Source organism: Leptodactylus fuscus, chromosome 6, assembly GCF_031893055.1.
Source record: "Leptodactylus fuscus isolate aLepFus1 chromosome 6, aLepFus1.hap2, whole genome shotgun sequence".
Taxonomy (NCBI): Eukaryota; Metazoa; Chordata; class Amphibia; order Anura; family Leptodactylidae; genus Leptodactylus; species Leptodactylus fuscus.
The window spans coordinates 152217549-152242845 of record NC_134270.1 but is presented as its reverse complement, the minus strand read 5'-3'; the positions used below and the strand labels follow the sequence as shown (position 1 = coordinate 152242845).

Genomic DNA, 25297 nt, shown 5'->3' with positions numbered 1-25297 from the left:
CCTCTTCATAGACTAATGTGAAGAAAGTAACTTATAGACAAGGGGTGTGATCCTGAGCTCTGACACTGGCTGCCTCTGATTGGAGCTCTGAATCACGGCCCCCTGCCTGACACCACCCTTCTGTCAATACAAAACCTAAATAGCACATCAGGCGCCAAAACTAACTGCGCTTGTTGTTCAGGAATGGTGGGGGCTAAAGAGAAAATTCCAACCAGAATCAGTGGAGGGGCGGCAAGTAACAAAAGCCAAGAACTAGAATTGGTGGAGATGGTGAAAGGTCCTCTTTAATGATTTATATATAGTCTTATGGAAGAATATTCAGTGACTTGCATTGCATATATCTAAATCACTGCACATTGTGGACTTAGTGGGCAGGTTCAGTATTTGACAACCACCTCTGTGCACACAAAGGGTATGTTCACACGGTAGAAATGTTTTCTGCCATGTGAACTCTCCATGCGGCTATCTGTGACGGGATGCTGCTCCTGATTAGGCCAGAATGACTGGGTCTAATCGGAACGGAGTCTCAGCCATGAAATCCACGTGAAGATAGGGCATAACGCTTCTTTTTCCTGCTAGCTGGCGGGAAAAAAAAGTGAGCCGCTCCCATTGAAGTGAATGGGAGCCTTTTTTGCAGGCGGCTTTTGCGGCAGATTCTACTGTACATCAAAATCCGCCTGAAAAAAACTCAGCCCAAAGGCGGTCAGTCACTGAACAGGTCCACTCCACTCCAAAGCCAAGAGACAGGAGTGATTTAGATCAATGCTTAGCTCCCACTAAGCTATATATCCATTTGGTTAGCTCTTCCTGCTCCAGAACATACAAAAGGATGTGCTAAGTTATCAATATGGAAGGTTCCCTATCACATCTTAAAGTGGTGCCAAAAACCTGTCAGGCAAAAAGGACAAAAGAGCTAAAGATACTTTTTAGGATATAACAGAACAGCTACAGGGCTACAAGTCATTTTTTTAGCCTACAGGTCATATACTGCCCCACAGGTAACACCAATATTAAAAGGATGCAGAGGTCACAATTAATGACTTCTTATGAAGTAGAGAGGCCGGTTCCGATGCCTCCAACCCTCCAAAAAATTATATATATCTTAGTACAAAAAAACAATATAAGATAAATATAAAAAATTAAATACACATATATTAGATTATATTGATTAATAGTTAAATATTATATTGTATCAATCAATAGTATTATATTGTATTTATAGTTATATATTATATTGAATTATTATATATTATAGTTATATATACTCCTAATTACATATTTTATTATTATGTTATATAAATAGTTATTACATTGTATTACTAGTTATATATTATACTAGCATTACCCGCGACTTCATCTGCCCCGCTCTCACTCGTCCACCCCCCTAATGCCCCCCTCCCAAAGCACCCCCCCCTGGACCCTCTACCTAACCTCCACCCCCAGAACCCCCCCAAACCACCTCCCCCCAACTACCACTGCCTTACAACCCCCCCCCCCCCCCCCCCTGCACTCACCATGGCAATGCTCCTGAAGCGTGTGTCTTACGGCCGCATGAACCTCCGGCGTGTGCGCTCATGCCCACGACGTCTGGGTTCCCGGCCGCAAACTATGCAGGGACGTGCGGCTGCCCGCTTCAGGGCTGGGAGCACAGCTGCCTACTACGCCGGCATGAGGCAAGCTGTAGCCGGCCAGCATGGCAGCGGCCCTCACAACATGTGGGTGGCCGCCATTTTCAACAGACTGTACATGGTCCCTCACCACACCCACATTTCGCCGCCAACGTATGGGGCTGCGGCGCTGGCTCCATAGGCCACCCACACACCACCATGCACCAATAGGAGGTGCGTTGAAATTCCGGCGCTGACGTCACGGAAGGTCCTCCAGCGGACTTTTGACGGTCGTGGTGGCGATTTGGGGTGAGTGACCCACTTTTAGAGTAGCCTATGTTTCCTTCCTGACCAATATTTAGCCCTGTGTGAAATTTCCGAAAAATCCATTCAGCTGTTTGGCTATGATTGATCCGCAAACAACCAAACACACAAACTTTCACATTTATAGTAGGATTATTACTAGTTATATATTTTATTGTATTATATTATATAAATAGTTATATATTATATTGTATTAATATTATAGTGTATTACTAGTTATATATGATATTATATTGTATTACTAGTTATATATTATTGTATCATTAGTACATTATATTAATAGTATGCATTAAGTGAGTGACACATCAGAAGGAAGATGCTTCGCAACTGAACCATCAATGTTTCCCTATAGGACAAAAGTTACAAGTCTCCATGAAACACACACAAACAATTGCTTACGTTTTTCCTAAAGAGATGTCGCTAACAGTAAGTGTAAAGTATGCGTAACAGGATAAAGGCGAGCACTTGCCTTTTCAGTAGCTTCTTGCAGACACGAGGGCTGTGACCTGCCGCGGCTCCATCTGCACACTGAACCAGACTCTAAAACGTGGCAGTAAAGCACAAGGCAAAGCCTGCCAAGACTTCAATGTATTCTCTAAAATACAGGCTACAGGCAATAGACAAGGAGAGACAGATCTCAGCCCCTAATCTTCCCCTCCGGCCATGAAGCCCACACATACTACACATTATGGTTACCAGCTGTCTTGTGCTTAGGTCTGATCTAACATATGGAGACAAAGCTAAAGTTCTTACTTGTGGCTCCTGCTCCTGAAATAGGAATAGTAGTAGAACATTCATTCAGAAAACAGCCGGTATGGAGCTGCTGCCAGGCTCGCCTTATAAGAGACGGGTAACCAGGCGGCAGCTTTATCACAGCAGTATTTACAGAGGGAAAGCTGGGCTCACATGCCACAGGTATAGCGATCCCTCCTACAAACACTGCAATCCGTATAACACCCAGAGTCAGACACACAGGTAAGCCCAGAGGAGGCAGATTGTGTCCGGGCCACAGGAACGCTCCAAAATTTTCACTATGGAGATGGGGTTTTGTGCAGCAATGTTTGGGTGGAATAGATAGGTCACATAGCCATGGTGATATGTATCTGTAAGAGCCAAACCTTTACCTGGAGGGGTCAAAGCACTGCAAGTGTATTGTATGTAAGGCTCCGTTCACATTGCCATCGTCCTGTGGTTCTGATCTGTTATAGGATCAGAGCAACAGACAGAATGACCGATGCACACATCTCCATCCACTGCAATGTTAAAAGCAGGACGGAAACTTTCTTCTTTCTTGTTTGTTCACTCATGAAACGGAAGATAAAGTCTACAGAACTTCATCAGAAAGCTTTTGTCTTGTTTTAACACTACTCCATTTGTATGCGTTAATTCAGTCAATTGTTCTGATCCCATAATGGATCAGAACAATGAACTTGAATGACGGCAGTGTGAACACAGCTACATGTACGCCACCATAGTGCTTTTTACTGCCCACATATACTTTTCCGCAAAAAGACTTGTAGGATCCCCTATACGTATCTGTGCTGCAAATGTGGCCAACAATAGGACATGCTTCATCATTTGCGGTCCTTGTACATGGCACAGATGCACGGACACATGGCCGCAAAAAATGTGGTTGTGTGTATGGGCTCGCAGCAGTGAAGGTGTCCGTACTATTGTCTGCAATTTCCCGTTTTTGGTGACAGATTCCCTTTAAGTTTGCTTGCTTAAAAACATTACTTTGTGCCAGAAAATTGGCGCACACCAGAAATAAATCTGCCATGTTTTAAAGACTTGACAAAGCCGCGCTGCCGTGCCTAGACACTTTTGAAAGGTCTTGCAAGGTGCAACGAGAAATTTGTCAAAACTCATTTGCACAAAAATAGAAGATGCAGAAGGGGACAGAACTCTGGGGCCGGGGGCAACATGGCGGCTCAGTGGTTAGCACTGCAGCCTTGCAGTGCTGGAGTCCGGGGTTAAAATCCTGCCAAGGACAACATCTGCAAGGAGTTTGTATGTTCTCCCTGTATTTGCTTGGATTTCCTCCCATTCTACAAAGACATACTGACAGGGGGATAAAAAAAATGTACGTTGTGATCCCTATATAAAAAAAAAAAATAGAAATTCTGATGCCGGGGCATTAGTAAATATGAGTTGCCAATGACGGTATAAGCAATTCTATAGTCCATATGAATGATGCTCAGCATGTATTTCGTTACTGGGGTTGGATCAGGTTGTTAATGAAATATGCACCTACTGTATTCCAGCTGTGCGTGTACAGGGCTCTATTCACACATAGCAAGCACAAAGGAGGGATTAAAGGGAAAGTATCAGTACTAGAAAATCGCAACTAATAAATTTAAAGGAAACCTGTCAAATTGATTTTGGACACAATACCATCTACAGGAAATGTGGACAATATACTGTATATACTCGAGTATAAGCCGACCCGAATATAAGCCGAGGCCCCTAATTTTACCACAAAAACTGGGAAAACTTATTGACTCGAGTATAAGCCTGGGGGGGGGGGAGGCAGCAGCTACTGGAAATTTTCAAAAATGAAAATGGTTGGAGTTTTTGGGTGCAGTAGGTGCTGAGGAAGGGGAAGGGGTGTTTTGGTTGTCTGTCTGCCCCTTCCCTGAGCTTGTGGACTGGAGTTTTCCCCCCACTTGGAATTCAGCCTGGCTGAATATAGGGGATCTGCAGTGCTCCTATTAACCCCTTCAGATCCCCTATATTCAGTAGACCGGGCACTGTCAGACACAGAGATACCTAATGTGTATGTGTCTCACAGTCATTTTCTACTTTTATACATATTCTAGGGAAAGGAGAGATTTACAACTTTTATTTACTTTATTTTTATATTATATTTTTTTTAAAAGCTTTTTTTTTTCTTCACTATTTTATGGGAGATTCTATACATTACTATTGTGGCTGGTCATAGACACCCCCTCCCCCCCCCCCTAAAAAAAAAAAATGTTTTGTTTTTTTTGCTGACTCAAGTATAAGTCGAGGGGGGGCTTTTTCAGCACAAAAACTGTGCTGAAAAATTCGGCTTATACTCGAGTATACATGGTATAAATCTGTCATAAAGTATTTGCCTGTGCACAGAAGCCAAAGGCTACATAGTGACTTTGGCCATGCGACACATCATAGATGTCAGGTGCCAATATAACAAGTATTAATGAGAATATAGTCACATTGTGAAATGCAGGATGCTAAGACACTGCCAGATATCCCACAAGTTTAGATTTTCTAGTAACTGTCCTTTTGCAACAACTTGTTTTCTTAGTGGTGATGCAGGCATTAAGATCTTTGGCTGTGTAACTTGTCGCACAGCCAAAGTCACCATGCAGATTAAAAAAATCTCTTAAGACCTAAATGGCTGGGTTTCCCTCTGGAATTAGCCTGCGTTATAAGTCCAGTCACTTTGTAAATACATTACCTAAAGCGGGCCATAATAAGTAGATGAATGGCAGCCAAAGCCATTTAGCTAACCTTCTAATGCAATGTTCTCCACCTTTTAAAGCCAAATACCTGCTCGTATACAAAGTCCCAAGCGAGGACCCCCAATGAACGCTGTGGTGTCCGTCAGGTAATAGATCCTGCTCTAGATCTTAAGTGGGGAAGAAACATTATAGCAAATCCTATAGCTTCTGAAGGCTACCGTGGCAGAAACACATAAAGGTCAAAGCTTTTCACACATCATTCATAGATGACAAACTATCTGTCAATTGAGAACAGACTAGAGAAGACCCTTAACACGACACTTTCTGCTGCCTGCCTCTGTGCCCAGTTCTTTCAAGATGGTGGATGGTTTGGGCAGCACTTGCCCCCAGGATCCTTGAAATCCAAACTCTCATTACATCTTCCACTTCTAGACCAGTGGTTCTAAGTCACATCTTGTAACCCCTAAGACTGTATGGTGTACCCATATCACACGGTGACAACTACTGGTGTATGGGAGTCTCCCAATGGCGGATGTAAGGGGAATACGGACCAGGTAATTGGATTTCGACATGTCTGATCCTTTTATTTTCAAGGAAGATGGTGTCTGACTACAGCGTAGTAACCTTTTCCAATTGAGAAGACTTGTACTTAAAATGTTGTCTCCATTATATAAGGTTAGTGGGACAATCCTGAGCTTACAGAAGCATCAGTCATCGAATGTTCTCCAAGCAGAACCAAGTCTAATCCACCATGCAAAGTCAATAATCCGGCTGACGTATTTATACATTTGCTGTGACATTACAACTTTCTACTGCAGGGTATGGACAGGTCAGAAGACGGTTTAAAGGGGTCACGCAGGGACAAATCCAGGTGGCAGGTATATGCCCTCTGTCACTAATATATATACTTGGGCTGTGAGGCCTGGAAACCTCTCCTGCCGCCGCTACATCTCTGTGGGATGTCACAGACCCCTCTCTACTCCTGTCGTAGGTCCATAGACTAGAACAGAGTCGGTCATGTGATTGAGAGCCAGAGGATCAGTAGGGAATCAACAAAATGTTTTGTCTCACTGTAACCTATGGCTGGCGATCCATGAAACTGAACACTATCTTAGGGCACAAATATATAGGGCCGGACAGAGAAGAGATCTCTACACCTCACTGGAGATGCCCTTTAATATTTACATAGAAGAAGCAGATTGTTTGCCTGGAGTCAGCGATGTGCTGAGAAATAGATACTGGGCCAAAACTGTAAGACATTTATAGTCCTCTTCAAGTACTGTGTGACCTCTAAGACACCAGAGCCCCGCTGCTTTATGTATTCACTGAAGGAAAACATTGGAAACCGGTAGGAAAATTGGCTTTGTGTACTTTGGCATCTCTCCCTTCTGTCTCGCTTTATGCCCATATGTAAAGGGTATATGGTAACTGGTCCTTTACTGAAAGAAACTGCAAGTCGTGTGCGGTGAAAGCACACGGACCCCATAGACTATAATGGGGTCTGTGTGCTGGCCACGCACTGCCTGCACGAATCATTCAGACAGGAAAGTAGATTGTGAACTAATTTCCTGTCCATATGATCCCTGCAGCAAGCACATGGAACCCATTATAGTCTATGGGGTCCGTGTGCTTTCACTGCACATGACTTGCAGTTTCTTTCAGTATTCCATTCGGGGGGGGGGGGGGAGAGTCTCTCCCAGACGGAATACCAACGCAGATGTGAACGAGGCCTTAGTGTCTACTCAAGTGAATGGAGCTGATTTACAGTACCTGGTCTGGCCCCTACAGCGCTGTCTGCTTCCTGCTCCCTTCTCTCTGTGTTAGCTGCTGAGAAGAGCTGATTGGTGAGAGTGTTGGGGGTCGGGCCCCCTCCAATCTGGTATAGATGACCTATCCGTATGATAAATCATCAATATTTTTAGCCTGGAAAACCCCTTTATGCTAAGACTCTATGTAGCAGGGCTTAGAAAAAAAAAGCGATGTGAGAAAAACTGTGGCGGTAACGCATCGCGGTTTATACTCAAGCGCTTTTCTATTATATGTATAGGGAAACTATCACTGTTTCCGTAAGTATAATTGATACGCTACAGTTTCCAAAACCGTAAACACTTTGGAAAATCGCAGCATGCATTTTTTTGCATTGTGGAAAAATAAACTCAGCAGATACACTGCGATTTACAAAACCATTGCAGTTTTAGAAACTGCAGCATGTTAATTACACGTACAGAAATGCCGGTGGTTCACTACAGGTATAATGGCAGCAGAAAGTCCAGAGGAAACGTCTGCAGACTTTCTGTGAAAAGCTCTGGGGGGGAAAACTGCGACACATTGCTGCTGAAGTTTTTCCTGCAGCTTCAGCCCCCTATATAGGGCCTTAGCCTAAAGCAGTTATCTGCCCGGGAGGGACCAACATGATGAAAGGGCTTAAAGCATTAAAGGGATTCTACCATTCAAACCAAATTTTTTCTCGTTGACATGTAGGAATAACCTTAAGAAAGTCTATTCTTCTCCTACCTTTAGAGGTCTTCTCCGCGCCGCCATTCGCTAGAAATCCCGGTTTTCGTCGGTATGCAAATGAGTTCTATCGCAGCACTGGGGGTGTCCCCAATGCTGCGAGAGAACTCTCAAGCACCGCCTCCATCTTCTTCAGGATCTGCCTCTTCACGCGTCTTCTTCCGGTGCAGGCGGTTAAACTTCAAGGCCTCAGGCAGAGCCAACTGCGCATGCCCGTGGGCACAGGAAAAATGGCTGCTAACGCAGTAAGTAAGCGCCCATTTTTTTGTGGCCTGTGGGCATGTGCAGTCGGCTCTGCCCAAAGCCTAGAGGTTTGACCGCCTGCGCTAGAAGAAGACGTGTGAAGAGGCCGATCCTGAAGAAGATCTTGAAGAACATGGAGGCGGCGCTGGAGAGTTCTCTCGCAGCATTGGGGACGCCCCCAGTGCTGCGAGAGAACTCATTTGCATACAGACGAAAAATGGGATTTATACCAAACGGCAGCATGGAGAAGACATCTAAAGGTAGGAGAAGAATAGCCTTTCTTAAGGCTATTCCTACGTGTCAACGAGAAAAAAAAAAATCTATTTTAATGGTAGAATCCCTTTAAGGGTACAACTGCTGGGGCCCCAAGGATCAGAAGGACATGGATTGAAACTCCCCCTGCATGCTATCTGTGAATGGAGTGCCAGGGCCAGCATGACTGTGCAATACAAAGAGCACAGCTTCTGGAATATTCTATACAGAACTGAAGGCTATAATGTCCCTTTGTGGGTGTTTTGTCATGTTCCCTTATTGCCTTTCAATGACTGATGACTCATTGGTTTTCCAGTATAATGTCTTGTTTATCTCACCTTCCTCTTGTTTTATTGTTACTGGTAAGAAAAAACTTTTTTCAATAAAAATTTCAGAAAAAAAAAAAAAAAAGTTCATGGTATCATATCCTAGGGAACCCCTCTGAGTCCAGACGCCTGCTTGGTTTACTATCATCTTTGAGTTGCCTGTATACCTTAGGGTGTCAGCTAACATGGCATTGGGTTCCTCCAAGCTTGAGCAAGTTATGGCTTCTGTTCTTATTATATCTTACTGGTTTGCTTGCTTTTATTATACTCTTGTAAACCTGTGGCGTGCGGCCTTCTTGTTCTCACTATTCTTAGAATCCACCATAACACATACATCAATTTATGTTTCCGGTCTGGAGTCAGTAGGCCAAACCAAAATGGGCAAAACGGGCCATCCGCTCATTTTCACGGATCCATCATGGACTTTAATCCAGGCTGTGAACAGTTCAGTTGCCCAATTTTACTACTGTGGTCACCACTAGATGCTTGTGCAGTGTGGCAAGTCTATGATACATCTAGGATTCTCAGGACAAGGGGCCCCGGCTGAAATGCACCAAAACGGTCTCGTAAAATTCTGGCTCAAAGCCAATAAAAGGTGGTAAATAAATAGAATAGACAGTGTCAAGAAACACCAGATTTATCATCCGGCATCAGTCACCAACATAAACAGGCTGAATTTTTCATGTCCGACCATTTGCAATTCTGCGCCCGTGCCAAATATAATGTCCATGTGAATAATTGAATTGCAATGAATGACCCAGATTTACTATTGTGTTTAGAGGTGGACACATCTATAGTTTGTTATTTTTGACGTTTGTGTGAATAAGGCCTAAAGAGCTTTTCCCACCAATAACTTTCATCTCCTAGCCACAGAAGAGAGGATTGATTGATTGATTGATTGATTGATTGATTGATTGATGGGGTCAGACTGCTCGGCCCTTCAGTGATCAGGAGAAAAAAAGTGAAAGTTCCCCATGTAAAGGAACAGTGACGTGCACCCTCAGCCTGTTCACTTCTATGGGAGTAGTTGTCCCATAGAACTGACTGGAGTGGCGACTGAGCACGTGCAGCACCACTGCAATCCCATCAGTCAAACCCACAGCGATTAGACATATATGTATCCCATAGACATCATTAGAAGAAAAACCGAAATAAACCTGCAGCGAATAATCCAGGAAGCCTAATAAACTAAACATATTACCAGCTGAGAGCTGCCATACAACGGGGAATTTTACAAAACCGTGGAGCAGCACAGAAGCTAAGGAAGCCTATAAGGGACTTCTATATACTCTTCCAGCAGGATCCCAGCTCACCCTGGTATGGTAAGTCCACTTATTGTACAACATCTCCACCAGGTTATACTGTCCATCAGTATAATATACTGGACAGATTATATAAGGAACACCCCAGTGTGTTATTATAGACTGAGATCGGTACTGGCACCGATATCTCCAGCCCCGGAGCACATAACGGGAAAGCCGACTGTGCGCTCAATTCAGCGCCGTGTTGGCTATCTATCTAGTGGTATATAAAAACGCATGCGCCTGAGGACATGAGTCAGTTTAGGAATTTGTGAAGTGACATAGCTGTACGGTGGCCGTAGGCATCCTACAACTGTGGATTCTTCAATACCATCCATAATATCAGATCAATAGTCACCTATCACATACAACTGAGGCTTTATTTTACCACATTAACTAAACATCAAAAATTGTAAAAAAAAAAAAAAAACAACAAAAAAAACCCCTTACATTAAAGGGAACCAGGTCGATTGCGGGCACTAAACCTACTACCTACAGCTCCTTATGGACCAGGGAATAAGTTTCCCAAATAGCTCTGTTGTAAAGCCGCCAATGTGCATTCTAAAAATAAAAAACTTTTCTGTTCCCCCCGCTGCTGTCCATCCAACACAAGCGCAGCTCTTCCCTGGAGCCAGGGGACTAGACTTTGGCTTCAGTGCTCAGACCTGCACAGGAGCGACAGAGATGACTCCGATGAGACTCCCCTCTAAGTACGCAGGCACAGGACAATACAGGACACTAAACACTCAGTCCATGAGGACCTAATGTCCCAAATTGACCGACAGGGTATCAAAGTACCCTACAGTGAAGGTAAATATGCCTATTAGTTCTATAAACAACAACCACACTAAGGCGGAGAGGCTGCAGGGCTGTGAAGGAGGGTCAGAATTCACCATAATTTGCTAATATTTGTCAAGGATTGTACCAGCAAGTACAGCAAATAGTAATGATCTCAATAAATTGTGTACAATGTAAAGTCTACCAGAGCAAAGTCCAGTGAGAGTCTAAAGGCCAAAGTAACTGCCCGGAAATTATCACAGCAAGGCTGATAATCTGGACGAATAGACCGTAATATAATACATATCTGCTCCCATGTACACCAGGCTGATCATACACTGTCCATAGGAAATAATAACAGGGGTCTCTTAAACAAACCTTAACAGTCACATTAAAATTGCAAAATTCTGCCTAAAATGTAACTTTTTATTGCAGATTTTTATGGCCCACATACATTGCTGGCACATAACTCTGGTACCTTCTATGTATTGTAAAGGGGTTGTCCGGGGACTGTTATTTTATGTTTTTTCCTCTATGAAGGTTTTTAAACTGGACCTGGGGGGGGGGGGGTTGCAGGCTGGTTCTGACCCTGGGTGTCGCAATGCGCCTGAGATCAGTGGATGAAAAAGTCCTAAATCAACCCACACCCAACAGATCCTATTAGGCTAAGTGCACACAGAGTTTTTTGGATCGGAACCTGAGGCGGAGGCTGCATCGGGTTCCGATCCATAAAACGTTGCAGAACTGAAAGCCGGTGCACGGCACCAGCTTCCAGCCTTGCACCCTGCTCTGGATCAGGCTCAATGAGTGGGCCTAGTCCGGAAGAGGGAGTGTCTTCAGGCTGAATCGCGAGGCGAATCTGCCTGAAGAATGAGCACCTTGCTTCTTTTTACCAGGAGCCGGAAGAACTGACCGGCTCCCATTGATTTTAATGGGAGCCGTCTTTTTGGTCAGGATTTTGAGGCGGATATGGCCTCAAAATCCTGCCCAAAAAACCCTGTGTGAACTTACTCTTAAGAGGTGTAAATGGTAAGCATGATTTCCGATTGCTACAGGTTACAGAAACAGGAGAATGAGAAATCCTTTTGCTCATTGGCTAAAATGAGAGCTGTGAGTATTTGCATTATTTATAGAGAACAATATGAGAAATGAATAACACTAATAAAACGTAACCTTTATTGATAAATCTAAAAAGACCGCACAGCCCTATAAAAGCACATCTGCTACTTCATACATAAATGGTCAGGAGCTAACAATACCCTATTAAAGAATACTCAGTGTGTAGGTGGCTAGCTATGTACATAAACATGTGTCACACTCACAGCATGCGGCCAAAGGAATTCCTTTGAGCAAACAAAGTAGCCATTATATATATATATATATATATATATATATATACATATACACACTCGTAAATAGAGGTCAAGCATGTGCACTGCTGCTCTACTCATCTCTTACGGACGGCCGAAAATAGCTGAGCACTATCTTTGGCAATCCCACAGACATGAACACAGCAGTAGCGTGCATGCTCGAATGTTGCTCCATTCGCATGGGGGGGGGGGGGGATAGCGGCCCCCTGTTTTCATAATTGCCAGGTGTGATAGCAATTGGACACCCCCAATCAGACACTTTGCACCCAAGGCCAAAACAGGGCTGGTCATTAAGGGGTTAATAGCAAACGCAAAGTATTGCCAGCCGCTATCTAACATGAGAGCAAACATAAAGGGAACCTAAATGGAAGTCTATATTTACCACTGACGACCGAGAACATTCGCCTCGTACAAAGCACAAACCAGTGTGGGCATGAGAGCGTCTATGAAGGTCACCCTATAGGAGGCCATACACAATACTGACAAACAACAACATGTCCCATAAGTCTATTATCTCCAAAGAGGTCGATATAAAATATTACACGACTGTCATGGCTGCACATGAGGAAGTGCATTATTAGGATAGTAATATAAAATATATTGTGAGAGAGTGAAGGGTGTGGTCTGGGAGGCCAGGCACCTAAAGGGTGTTTGGTAAAGGCCCACACCAGGGAGGTCAGCTGGGTAATCAAGGCCTGAAATTAGTCTGTGTGTGAAGACTGGCAAGTGTGGCACCACACAGACAGAGCTAACCTGTCCAGACCAAACCTACAAAGCAGCTACTGTGACACCCACTGTTGTTGTCAAGGTGGGAGACTGATAGCCAGCCTACTGTATAGTCAGGGAAAAGTTGTCCTATGTTTAGTTAGTTCTCAGCCGAGAAGGTTTTTGTTTATTTGTGCCTATGCCAAGGCAGTGAATGCACTACAAGTGAATAAAGCCTGAACTTGTGTGCAACCCAGTGTATATGTCCCTGTTTCCTGCACTGCTACAAGCATCTACCTGAGCGATAATATATATATATATATATATATATATATATATATATATATATATATATATATATTGTTGTAAGATGTTGTCCATTTGTGAAGAGGTTTCCGATCTGTAAGTAAAGGTAGGCGGATACAGTAGGTGAGGGTAACAGTTACTCATATTTTGGTGTAGTGGCAGAAGGGTTATTGTATATATTTTTATTTACGATGCTTACTTATATAGCGCCATCATATTCCGTAGCGCTTTGCAGAGATATTGTTAGCACTGTTCCAAGCAGTTATACACTAGAGGCCAGTCTTCAGGTTGCAATTGTCAGGGACAGTCTTATGATTTCCAGGTTCAGGCTTCCTTTCTTTGGGTCCGCCTGGGGACGGCATTGTATGACCATATACCTGTAGCCATCAACCATGGACGTGACCCAAGCCAGTCACAGCCATCTACCACAGGGTGACAAAACCCAAAATGACATAAATGAGTGCATTTGTGGTCAACAGTAACTGAGCCGTGGCCTTATGCCAGACTGCCATACAATGACCTGACACACTCCCAATTACTTGTCATTAAGTGGCTGCTACATCCATGAGATGAGCGGCAGACAAGGAAACAGAGAGACTATGGGCGTACAAGGCGAGTCACTGCTAAAGCTGCAGTGTAGACCCGGCATCAAGTATGGTGCGGACTGATATTAATACAGGATGAACAAAAAAAAATAAAAAATTAAAGGACACAGCAAAAATACATGAGCGAACCTGAATATATTTTTGGTGTGAAGCGCATATATTTTGGACTGTAATTTATTACAGATTCTGCTACATCTCTAAGCATCAAAGGTTTTCCAGGCGTTAAAGGGATTTTTTTTTATGTATGGCCTATCCTTAGGATAGTGTATACATGTCTGATCAGTGGGGGGGCCAACAGCTGCCCCTTCCCTCATACAGATTTGCTGTTCTGGGGTACCTCTGGTTCCCGTACTATACAGTGTACAGCACTGAAAGCAGATCCATCCCCTGTACCTGCAGCTCCCACTGAAATCAATAGGGGCCGAGTTGCAGTTATGGTGCCCAACTATTATGCAGGGCACAGAAATGTCAGCTCTGTGCACTGTATGGTACACAAATCCTAAGGATAAAGATTTCCTGAACAACCCCTTTAAACATTGATGGCATTTCCTTAGGACAAATCATCAACATCATACCGACGACGGTTCAACATCTGGCACCTCCACGATCAGCTGTTTGGATGAGGCGCCATACATCATACTGCAGCTCAGCCCCAGCCTGCAGAACTACACAGACCATGTCACCAATGAACATGATGTCACATGGACTATGCAGATGAGGTCACCTGATGCAGGGTCACACATCTGATCGGCAGGAGTGCGAGATATCTGATCCTCACCCATCTGATATTGATGACCTATCCTAAGAACAGATCATCAATATGTAACTTTTAGAAAACCCCTTTAGGAAAAGCCCCAATGTTGCAGACCAGAGCGAAACAGCGCTGCAGGAAAAACTGCAGCGGAAACGCATTGTGGTTTTCCCTCCGAAAGTCCACAGAGTTTTCCTCTGAGGACTTTCCGCTTCCATTATACCTATAGGGAAACCATTGGCATTGCTGTAGGTATAATGGACAATGGTTTTGGAAATCAAAGCAATATTGTATTATTTCTGCAAAATAATCGAGTATTTTTCTGCAAAACAATCCTAAATACAGTAGTGTTGTAGTGTGTATGGAGCCTTAGGGCTGAGACATGCCGTACAAAAACACATTGGAAAAACTTGACACGTCTTTGTACTGGAATCCAAAACAGAAATTCGAGCTGGCCTTCGCCTTTCTGCCGCAGTTTGGCCGCCCTGTTCAATGGTCAGATTATCTTGTGGCTAGCCGCACCCTACACGCGCAGAAACCAAACCAAAATCTGACACGGAGCAAATATTTTTTGCCATGCTGAGGAATACAATAACACTCAGAGACCAAGACCGGGCTGATTCCCATTGAAAAAAATAGAAGTATTTTAAGTTTTTATTAAATCTGCATTAAAATAAAACCCAGTGTGAACATGGCCTTAGGATGAGGCGAGTCAGCGAGTCGCTAACATGACTTATATAGACAATAGTGTGCCATGTGTTGGCCATGATAGCAGCAAACAATGCCCAAACAAAGGGCAGCTCATGGCACTATCTGATGGGGAAGAGAAGGGTTAACAGGTGGTACAAGTTTATGCCAGTCCCCATACTGCCACCCTGCAAGCAGACAAAGTGCCCAGTAAGTGGCAGGACCCCCTGGGCTCTGTCCCCTGACTTCTGTCCTGCGATGAGCTGGCAGCGGCCTGTTACTGCCCCTAAGCCGGGGACTTTCCTAATTCCAGCCCCCTAAACTCGCACCCAACTACGGATAGCGCCCCGGTGCTGGCAGTGTGACGTGTCCATGTGCTATATTACACCATTATTACTCTTCCCTCACGTACTCACCACATATCCCGCCGCCGCCGCCGCCGTCCGCACTCAGCCCTCCTCCATAGCGACGCCGTAACCAGGCGCCAGCGAGGAAGACATAGACCGGCTGAGAAGATGGAGTGACGCGGCGGTAGCGACACCTGCTGGTGACAAGTGCAACTTGTACAGGACCTAGAACCAGAACCGGCGCCACTACAGTGGTTACTCCACCTAGCGGCCACTCACATTATACATTCTCTTGGAAAGTGCTTGTTGGCACTGGCAGGGGTGCACTTGGCATTTTGGGGGGACCCTTATCTAAATTGTCCATCCATGTGCTCTTTTTACTGAACCATCTCCATTTGCAGGTCAGAAAATCTGGACAAAATAGTGCAGCATGCAGTGCTATCTCATCCAGTAAGATGTCAGGGAACCCGATTTTTACATAAAACTGCTCTATACAGTATAACACCCATTTAATGGCCCACACACAGTATAATACCCCTTATACTAGTCCCTTCAGCGTTTTACCCTTTTTTGGCCCCCCACATAACATATTGTTCTCTTTTTTGACCCTCACATAGTATATTGTCATCTTTTTATCAATTATGGGGACATACAAGAAGTATTATTAATCTAAAGATACACACAGGGGGTATTATTCATTCCCAGGGTATTTTCGGTACTATTCCGTTATCGGGCCAGCAGCAGCGCATTTCAGCACCAGCTTTCGGGACAGCAGTTCAGTTCAGCAGCGGGAATTACAATGACATCCGAGGACTGCTGGCCCGATGCTTGTGCCCAGTAGCCAGTACATCAATGACCCCCCCTCCATCTCCTCCTCCTTCCAGTGCTGCCCCCCAGCTCTCCTTACATCTACCCCGTACCCTCTCCCCGCCACATGACTAAGCCGATGCTGGCCCGATGATAGAGGCCGTGCTTGTGTGTAGTAGGCAGTACATCGATCGATGCCCTCATCCTCCTCTTCCTTCCAGTGCTGCCCCCCAGCTCTTCTTACATCTGCCCCGTACCCTCTCCCTGTAATAGGCCTCACCGTAAATCTTGAGCAATGAATGCTACTAGATAGCCGCCGGACGCTGCAGAAAGTTTGTCCCTCCGGCTCGCTGTAGCTCACCGTTCCTATAGTCGGCGTGTTTCTTGTCAGGGCCTGGATTGAGCCCCGGTGTCTTTCCTTTCGGTCTCGGTACTAGCGCTGAGGTGAGGCCTAGTCGTGTGGCGGGGAGAGGGTACGGGGAAGATGTAAGGAGAGCTGGGGGGCAGCACTGGCAGGAGGAGAAGGATGGGGGAGGGGGGTCATCGATGTACTGGTTACTGGGCACAAGCATCGGGCCAGCAGTCCTCGGATGTCATTGTAATTCCCGCTGCTGAACTGCTGTCCCGAAAGCTGCTGCTGAACTGCGCTGCTGCTGGCCCGATAACGGAATAGTACCGTATTTTCATATTATATATTTTATAATAGAGGATGGCAGCAGGATGGGTGTGCGAGTGAGGACATTATGGGTCAGGGGCTTGGAAAAGTGAGGAGCCAGAGATGTCTGTGTTTGCAAACTTTACAGAGACAAGTTTCAACTGGTAGAAATGGCGTCCAGATAAAAGAGACAGGAAATGCGAACAATTACAGTCAGAGACATCACCTGGAAGCAGCTACATTATTCCTGTGCAGCTATAGTAGACCTCATCACTGATGGCGATGATAGGGAATACAGAGACTTAAACCGGCATTTTGTGGAATGGTACCAGCAGAATCACCTCAGGATTAATGCTGGGAAGACCAAGGAGATGGTGGTGGACTTTAGTAAACGGAGAAGTGCTCCGACCCCGGTGGAGATCCAAGGAACATGTATTGAGATAGTCAGGACTTATAAGTATCTGGGTGTGCTCCTTAATAATAAACTAGACTGGGCTGATCACCTGGAGGCGCTGCACAGAAAGGGCCACAGCAGACTCTACCTGCTCAGGAGGCTGAGGGCCTTCAGAGTCCAGGGGACACTTCTTAGGGCCTTTATCAACTCTGTGGTTGCCTCAGCCATCTTTTTCGGTGTAGCCTGCTGGGGGTGCAGTATAACCACCAGGGACAGAAATAGACATGACAGGCTGATCAGGAGGGCCAGCTCTGTCCTGGGGAGCCCCCTGGACCCAGTACAGGTGGTGAGTGACAGAAGGATACTGTCTGTGGTGACCTCCATGGGGGAGAACAAATCCCACCCCATGTATGGGACCCTGATGGGACTTGGCAGCACTGTAAGTGACCGTCTGCTTCACCCCAAGTGTGAGAAGGAGCTATCGCAGGTCCTTCCTTCCAACCATGATCAGGCTGTATAATTTACATCAGACCAAGCGAAGATCACTCCGCACAGAGAACTAATGATTATGACGATGACCATGAGGTCTTCCTCTTTCTCTTCCGTTCCTTAGCTGCTATGGACTCCTAGTATATCTTCTCTTCTCAGCTTATGTGTGCCTACGTCTGTAATATATTACTGTGTATTATCCTGTACCTGTATTACTCTGCTGCTGTAACATGCTGAAATTTCCCCACTGTGGGACTATTAAAAGATTATCGTATCTTAATGTCATATGAAAGATAAGGGTCAACTTTTTCATATGACCCCTGAAGCCAGCGCCAAAGTTTTAGAATGGCTAAGCTATAACTGAAGTGACCCCCTATCCATTTTCCCTGAATTACGCACCAAGCCTGTATGATACTCCGTACACAATGAGAAGCAGGGAACAAATTAAGAAATGTTGGATATCACAGAAAGGAGTCATAATTTATTAGTAAAGTATATTAATGATACAAATGCTTTAAGGATTCTGGGGTGGATGCCATCTGGACCCATTGCTTTGTTGGACTTTAAACATGCCAATTCACCCATAACATCATCCTCCAAGACCACTTATAATGATCGGTAATGACATCCCCATACAAGTTACAATTCTGGAAGCCGAACTAATGATAGTAAATAACTATTCATATGGTCAGTGACAGCCGTATCCCCATCAATATACCGTATTTTTCGGACTATAAGACGCACCTTTTTTAGAGGAGGAAAATAGGGAAAAAAAAATTTGAAGCAAAAACTGGTAAAATATTTAATATATGGGAGTTGTAGTTTTGCAACAGCTGCAAGGCCACATTGACAGGTGACCTTGCAGCTGTACGGGGACGCATAGAGTGTTTTTTTTTGCGGGGCCAGAAGTACTTTTTTTTTTTTTTTTTTTTTTATAACTCAAATTTTTATTGAAAATGTTTTTAAACAATAAGAAAAGAAAAAACAATTACAAGTTACAAGGCGAACACCCGCCCTGCGAACAGAAAAAGCACACAGTGCAACACAAAATACAATCAGAAGAATAAAATTAAAAAAAAAAAAAAAAAAAAAAAATTAAAAAAAAAATTAAAGACAAAGAAAGCAACATAGAAAAAAAAGAAAAAGGAAAAAAAGGGGGGGGGGAGGGAGGGGTTAGTGGGACAGATGAGTGGGGGAGAGGACTAAATGTGGGGGGTGAAAGGGTAGGTAGGGGTGAGTGTGAGCAGTCAGGAAACCAGTGAGAGCGCTCGCCAGGTCATCCATACCACAGCCAGTTGGGAAGGGCTCGGGAGCAACCACTGGTCAAATACCTGAGAAGAACAACAAGAGTATCAATCAGAGGAGGGGTCAGAGCCCAGGAGCGTCCGGTACTCTGCAGACTGTTGAAACCTGAACCAGTAGAACCAGGTTTTGATGTACGCCTCAGTCGTGCCATGCAGGAAAGACGTGAGATTTTCCATGCGCATTATCTCGTTGACCTTCGAAATCCAGAGGGAGAGAGGAGGAGGATCCACTCGTTTCCAAAAAAGGGGGATACAAGCCCGGGCAGCGAGGATCAGGAATCTAAGTAGGGAACGCTTAAAGACCTTTACAGAAGACTCACAATGATTAAGGAGGAACAGGGCAGGGCCCAAATGGTGAGAAGTTTCAGTAAGCTGGAGGGTTATCCGCTTGACCCCCTCCCAGAAGGACGAAAGGGCAGGACAGGACCAAAAAATGTGTAGCAGCGTGCCTTCCTCGTCGCCACAGCGCCAACATAATGGGGAGACCTGAGGAAACATAGCATGGAGTCTCGTAGGAACCCTATACCATCGGGACAAGATTTTGTAGCTGGCCTCCTGGTGGCGAGAGCTGATGGAAGCAGTATGAGAAAGGCGAAAAATGCGCCTACGCTGTTCCTGAGAGAGGGAAAGGGATAAGTCAGATTCCCATTTCAACAAGAACGGCGGAACAAAGTCCTCCGGAGGTTCAACCAGGATCCGGTAAGTGAGCGAGAGGGAGTGGCGAAGGGGGCCAGCACCAACAAAAATCTTCTCCAAGGGGGTAGGTTCGACGCGGAACTCTGCAGGAGCAGGGAGAGAATGTAAAAAGTGACGAAGTTGCATCCCCCGCCAAGCGTCCAAAGGGGGCAGCTCAGGAGGGGCCTGGGAATTCAGAAGTGTAGTCCATCCCCCAGCGTCCTGGAAGTGACAGGCACGGAAAATCCCATGACGGCGCCAATTACGAAAAACTCGGTCAAACATTCCAGGTGGAAAGGCAGGATTGCCCAGCACTGGGAAAAGAGCGGAATCCTTAGGGAGGAGAGTGGAGCGAACAAGGCCCCTGGAGCAAATCCGAAGCGTGGGACCAAGGGTAGGGTGAGAAAAGAGAGATGACAATGAGGAGGAGTCCAACCATGGGGCAACCTGCAAAGGGATCGGAGAGAATGCCTGTTCGATGTAGACCCAAGGTTTAGAAACAGCATGCCTACACCAGTCCACGACACGAGTCAGGTGGGTAGCCAAGTAATAGGACTTCAGGTCCGGAAGCGATAAACCACCGCAACTCTTGGGACGAAAGAGAAAAGCCTTGCTCACTCGGGCGGGTCTGCCCGACCAGATGAACTTCAGTTGGACGGAAGTGAGGGATCTAAGAAAAGACAGAGGGATGTGAATGGGAAGCGCCTGCATCAAGTAGAGAAGACGAGGGAGAATGTTCATTTTAAAAATCGCGCATCTCCCGAACCAAGTAAAGGCTCCAGCGGACCATCGAGTACAATCAGCCCTGATAGACGCCAGAAGTGGGGGGAAGTTGCAACGAAAGAGATCTTTCGGGTCCGGAGTAAGATAAACCCCCAAATATTTGAGAGAAGTGGGGGCCCAATGAAAAGGGAAAGATTGACTCAAGGAGGTGGCCGCCGAGGAGGAAAGGGTCACATTAAGGGCTTCTGATTTCGAAAAGTTGATTTTAAAATTCGAAAGGGTCGAGTAAACCTGAAAGGCAGACATCAGAGCTGGAAGAGAAACATGAGGGGAGGAAAGAAAAAATAGCAAGTCGTCTGCATAAGCCGCCACTTTGTATAAACAGGAAGAATGAGCAGCGCCTGAGATGTTCGGGTCGGCTCGAACCTGGCGGAGGAAGGGTTCAAGAGTCAGGACGAAAATGAGAGGCGAGAGGGGGCATCCTTGCCTAGTGCCATTTCGGATAGGGAAGGACTGGGACAATAAACCGTTCACCCTAACCATCGCTGTAGGGAGAGAGTATAGAGCCATGATCCAACTCATCATGCGATTTCCAAGGCCAATATGTAACAGGGTCTCTTCCATGAACCGCCAGTTGACCCTGTCGAAGGCTTTCTCAGCGTCAGTTGAAAGAAGCATGAGAGGAGAGCCCGATTGTTTAGCCCCATACATGAGGTTGATAGCTTTGGTAGTATTATCTCGAGCCTCACGGCCGGGTAAAAATCCAGCTTGATCCGCGTGAACAATATTTCCTAACAAGGGCGATAAACGCGTCGCAAGGATCTTGGCTAAAATTTTTAGGTCAACATTGATTAGCGAAATGGGGCGGTAGTTAGAGCACAGAAGAGGGTCCTTTCCGGGTTTGGGGATAACCGCTATGTGAGCACACAGGGAGTCACGACAAAGGGCCGAGCCATCGGTGAGAGAATTGAAAACTTTCAACAGTCTGGGGCGGAGTTCAGGGCCAAGTTTCTTATAGTATACCAAGGTAAGGCCGTCTGGGCCTGGGGCCTTACCCGTTGCCATACTGGAGATAGCTAAAGAAATTTCCTCTTCAACAATAGGAGATTCCAAGGCCGTCAATTCCTCTAGAGACAACGACGGGAGACCAGAGGAGGAGAGATAAGAACGAATGCGATCTCGGAACTCCGCTTCAGGGAGAGGAGAAGGGCCAGAGTTTACAGAATACAAAGAGGCATAGTAGTCCCGAAAGGCAGCTGCAATATCAAGGGGCATGTGTAATCGAGTACCCTGGGTGGAATTGATGCATGGAACGTAGGTGGAGGACTGCTGAACCCGAAGGGCCCTAGCTAGTGAACGCCCGCTCTTATTTCCAAACTCATAAAAATGACGTCTGCATTTAGCTAGAGTACCCTTCACCCTATCAGTGACGAGCGTACGCAATTCCTCTCGGGCGCTGGCAAGCTGGGAATAAACATCAGGAGTGATTTGGCGTTTATGAAGAAGTTCCAATGAGCGGATCCGCTGCAGCAGAGATTCAATACAAGCCCGGCGTTCCTTGTTTAAGCGGGAACCATGTTGCAACAGGATACCCCGGATAAAACATTTGTGAGCCTCCCACACCATTGGAGGAGCAATCCCCGACAATTCCTCCCTCTCAAAGTATTCCCCCAAACGGGTCTTAATGTCATCCAGGATGGTTACGTCATCAAGAAGTGATGCATTAAGTTTCCACTGACGCTGGAAGGGAATAGGAGAGGACAAGGAAACAGACAAAGTAACCAAAGCATGGTCGGAGAAAGTAATGTTATCGACTTCCGCAGCCAACAAAGAGTGGAGATGTTGGTGACGGATAAAGAGGTAGTCGATACGAGAATATCGGTGATGGACCGGAGAGTAATAGGAGTAATCCCTATCCAATGGGTGGAGTAACCTCCAGGAGTCCACAAGCTGGTGGGAATGAAGGTCCCTCTTAATCCTCCTGATGAGCGAGTAAGGGTGAGAAGAGACGCCAGCAGAAGAGTCCAATGAAGGGTCTAGGACCAGATTAAGATCACCCCCCGCCACCAGGAAGCCCTCCACAAAGCCGTCCAACAGCCCTAAGTAAGAACTAAGGGCACGACCCTGTTCCGAGTTAGGCAAATACAAAGAGGCAAAAGTAAAAAGCTGAGAGGAGATACGACCCTTGACCATAACAAGTCTCCCCTCAGAATCAGTGCGAGTCTCCAAATGTTCCCAAGGCAGGGAACGAGAAATCAAGATACTAGTCCCTCTGGATTTCGGATCAGGAGAGGAGCTATGATATGCATGAGGAAACCAAGCATTAGTCAACTTGTATGGCTTGGTAGAGCAATGGTGAGTTTCCTGCAAAAACACAACATGAAGGCGCTTACCTTTGAGCAGATTGAAGAGTACGGAGCGCTTCTCTGGACTATGAAGGCCTCTCACATTGAGGGAGCCCACAGCGATGGAGGAAAGGCGATCAAGCGGAGGCATGGAGGGAGACGGGCTTTCCCAGCTCACACCCTAGGAGCAGAGGGGAAAAAAAAAAAAAGGGGGGAGAGGGGGGAGGGAGGGGAGAGGGCGAAGAATTGAAGAGGGTAAAGGGGAGGGAAAGAAAAAAAAAAGAGAGAAAAGTAACAGAGTAGAGGAAGGAGAGCAGTAAAGAATGAGGGGGGGGGGAGAAAGGAAAGGGAAAAAGAACCAAGAGTAGAACAAATCTAACTACCCCTAGACAAATGGGCCAGGGGCACAACAACAGACAGGAAGGAGTGAGGGAGTAAGAAAAGATGGGGGGAGAAGTGGGCCCGCAAGCACCACGAGTGTACCTGGTAAGGAAGACCCTATGCCCCCACCCCCAACAAAGTGTAAAGGGATAGGAAGCACAGGGCTACAAACTGACTCTAAGGTCCAAATAACAACATTGTATAAAAACACAGCAATACCAACAACAAGGGCCATCTATAAAGCCCAGCAGGAACAGGATCAAGAGGAACAGAGTAGTCACAGAACAAAATAAAATAAACATAGTGAAAATGTCCACCAACCGCGAAACAAGTCCAAGACCACTCAACATAAAAGGATATTAACACTGTCCTGTGGGCAGATCAAAGACCGGCGGTATGAGGGCTCATGCTTCAATGGGAAGCTGAGCTGAGAGATCTGGTTGGCGGAGTGGAGACCCAGGCGGATCCGGTATTGGAAGACGTCGTGGAGATGAGTTTCGCCGAGGTCTCTCTCTGGAAGCAGCCGAAGAAGAACGCCTGGAACCGCGGCCGCGCCTGGGTATAGTAGGGCGGGAGGAATCCAGAGCAAGCCAGTTCGGGACTGAGACAGGGCGCACATCCAGGGAGGCAAACAAATCAGGCAAGTCCGCCGGGGAACGGACAACAATCGAAGACGAGCCAACACGAACAATCAAATGGAAGGGATGACCCCACCTATAGGAACCTCCACAGTCCTTAATCAGAGTCAACACCGGCTGAAGGGCACGGCGCATAGCCAATGTGCGGGATGAGACGTCAGGATAGAGCTTGACAGAGGTATTCTCAAAAGGCACCGATCCCATATCCCAGGCACACCTCAGGATGTGTTCCTTGTCCGTGAAGTAATGTAGTCTACACAGAACGTCTCTAGGATTAGCAGGGTCAAGCGGGCCAGAACGTTGGACTCTATGCACACGGTCCATCATGAAGGTAGCATCCAGCGGGCGTTGAGTCGCCATATTGAAAATGGTATTAATACGGCTGATCAGATCATCCTGAGGGCCTTTTTCTGGCACTCCTCGTAATCGAATATTATTTCTGCGACCCCGGTTCTCCTGGTCATCCAGGAGCAAGGCAATTTGTTGAAGGCGGGCCTCAGAGTGGGTTTGATTGCTCTCCACTGCAGACAGGCGTTGTTCCAAAGAGGACAGTGTTTGATCAGTAGCGTCAGCCCTAGTAGTAAGTTGAGACACATCAGACTGGATCGCACCGAGGGCCTGTGCCTGGGATTGTTCCATTCGGGAAACTACAGCATCCAGGTCCTGTTTAGTGGGCAGAGCTTGAATAAGGTCCCGAAGTAGCTGAAAGTCCGCAGAGGCAATATGGGCTGCCGAGCAGGGCAGGGAGGCCGAATCCATGGATTGCACGTCATGTCCAGGGAGGGTGGCAGACAGTGAAGGAGGTGGCTGCGATTGGCGAAGCGGAGGAGATGGAGGAGCCATGTCATCAGTGCCAGACCCAGTAGCCGAGGTTCCAGATCGGGACAGGAAGGTAGAGATTGACGGTGAGTGAGTAAGAGAGCGACTCGGCGTGCGGGAAGGAGCAGTAGAGGTGTTAGGACGTCTTCTGGACATATCACAATGAGAAGCGACCATAGAAAGTAAGGAAGGTACACTCGCAGTATCACCAGGCCTTACATGAGGCGGTCACACAGTTTCATAATCAAACCTGGTACCCATGAGGTGCAAAAGGAGCAATGGGAGAAGTGCTAGTTCCGTGGGGATATACTGCAGAACGTGGAACACACAGCAAGTGGAGGAAGGTGAGGAGCCCCCCCTGATGGTGGAGTAGGGGCTCAGCACTCCCTTCACACCACTGCAGTGCACGACAACAACAAAAAAAAAAAAATTCCCTGCTAGAAAGGTCTCTGAAGAGGGTAAGAAAGTCCAAAAAACAGCAGGGAGTACTCACAGAGTTAGCAGAA

At 46.1% G+C, this 25297-nt stretch overlaps 1 protein-coding gene across 1 annotated transcript in view; it reads right to left on the bottom strand.

Annotated features, from left to right (window-relative positions):
* Positions 1 to 15729, bottom strand: part of SLC35E2B (solute carrier family 35 member E2B) — a 39682-nt gene extending 23953 nt beyond the window's left edge. The window contains exon 1 of the mRNA XM_075277663.1: positions 15631 to 15729. The gene's annotated coding sequence lies outside the window, so the exon portion shown is untranslated. The remainder of the gene's footprint in view (positions 1 to 15630) is intronic.
* Positions 15730 to 25297: the final 9568 nt, after the last annotated feature.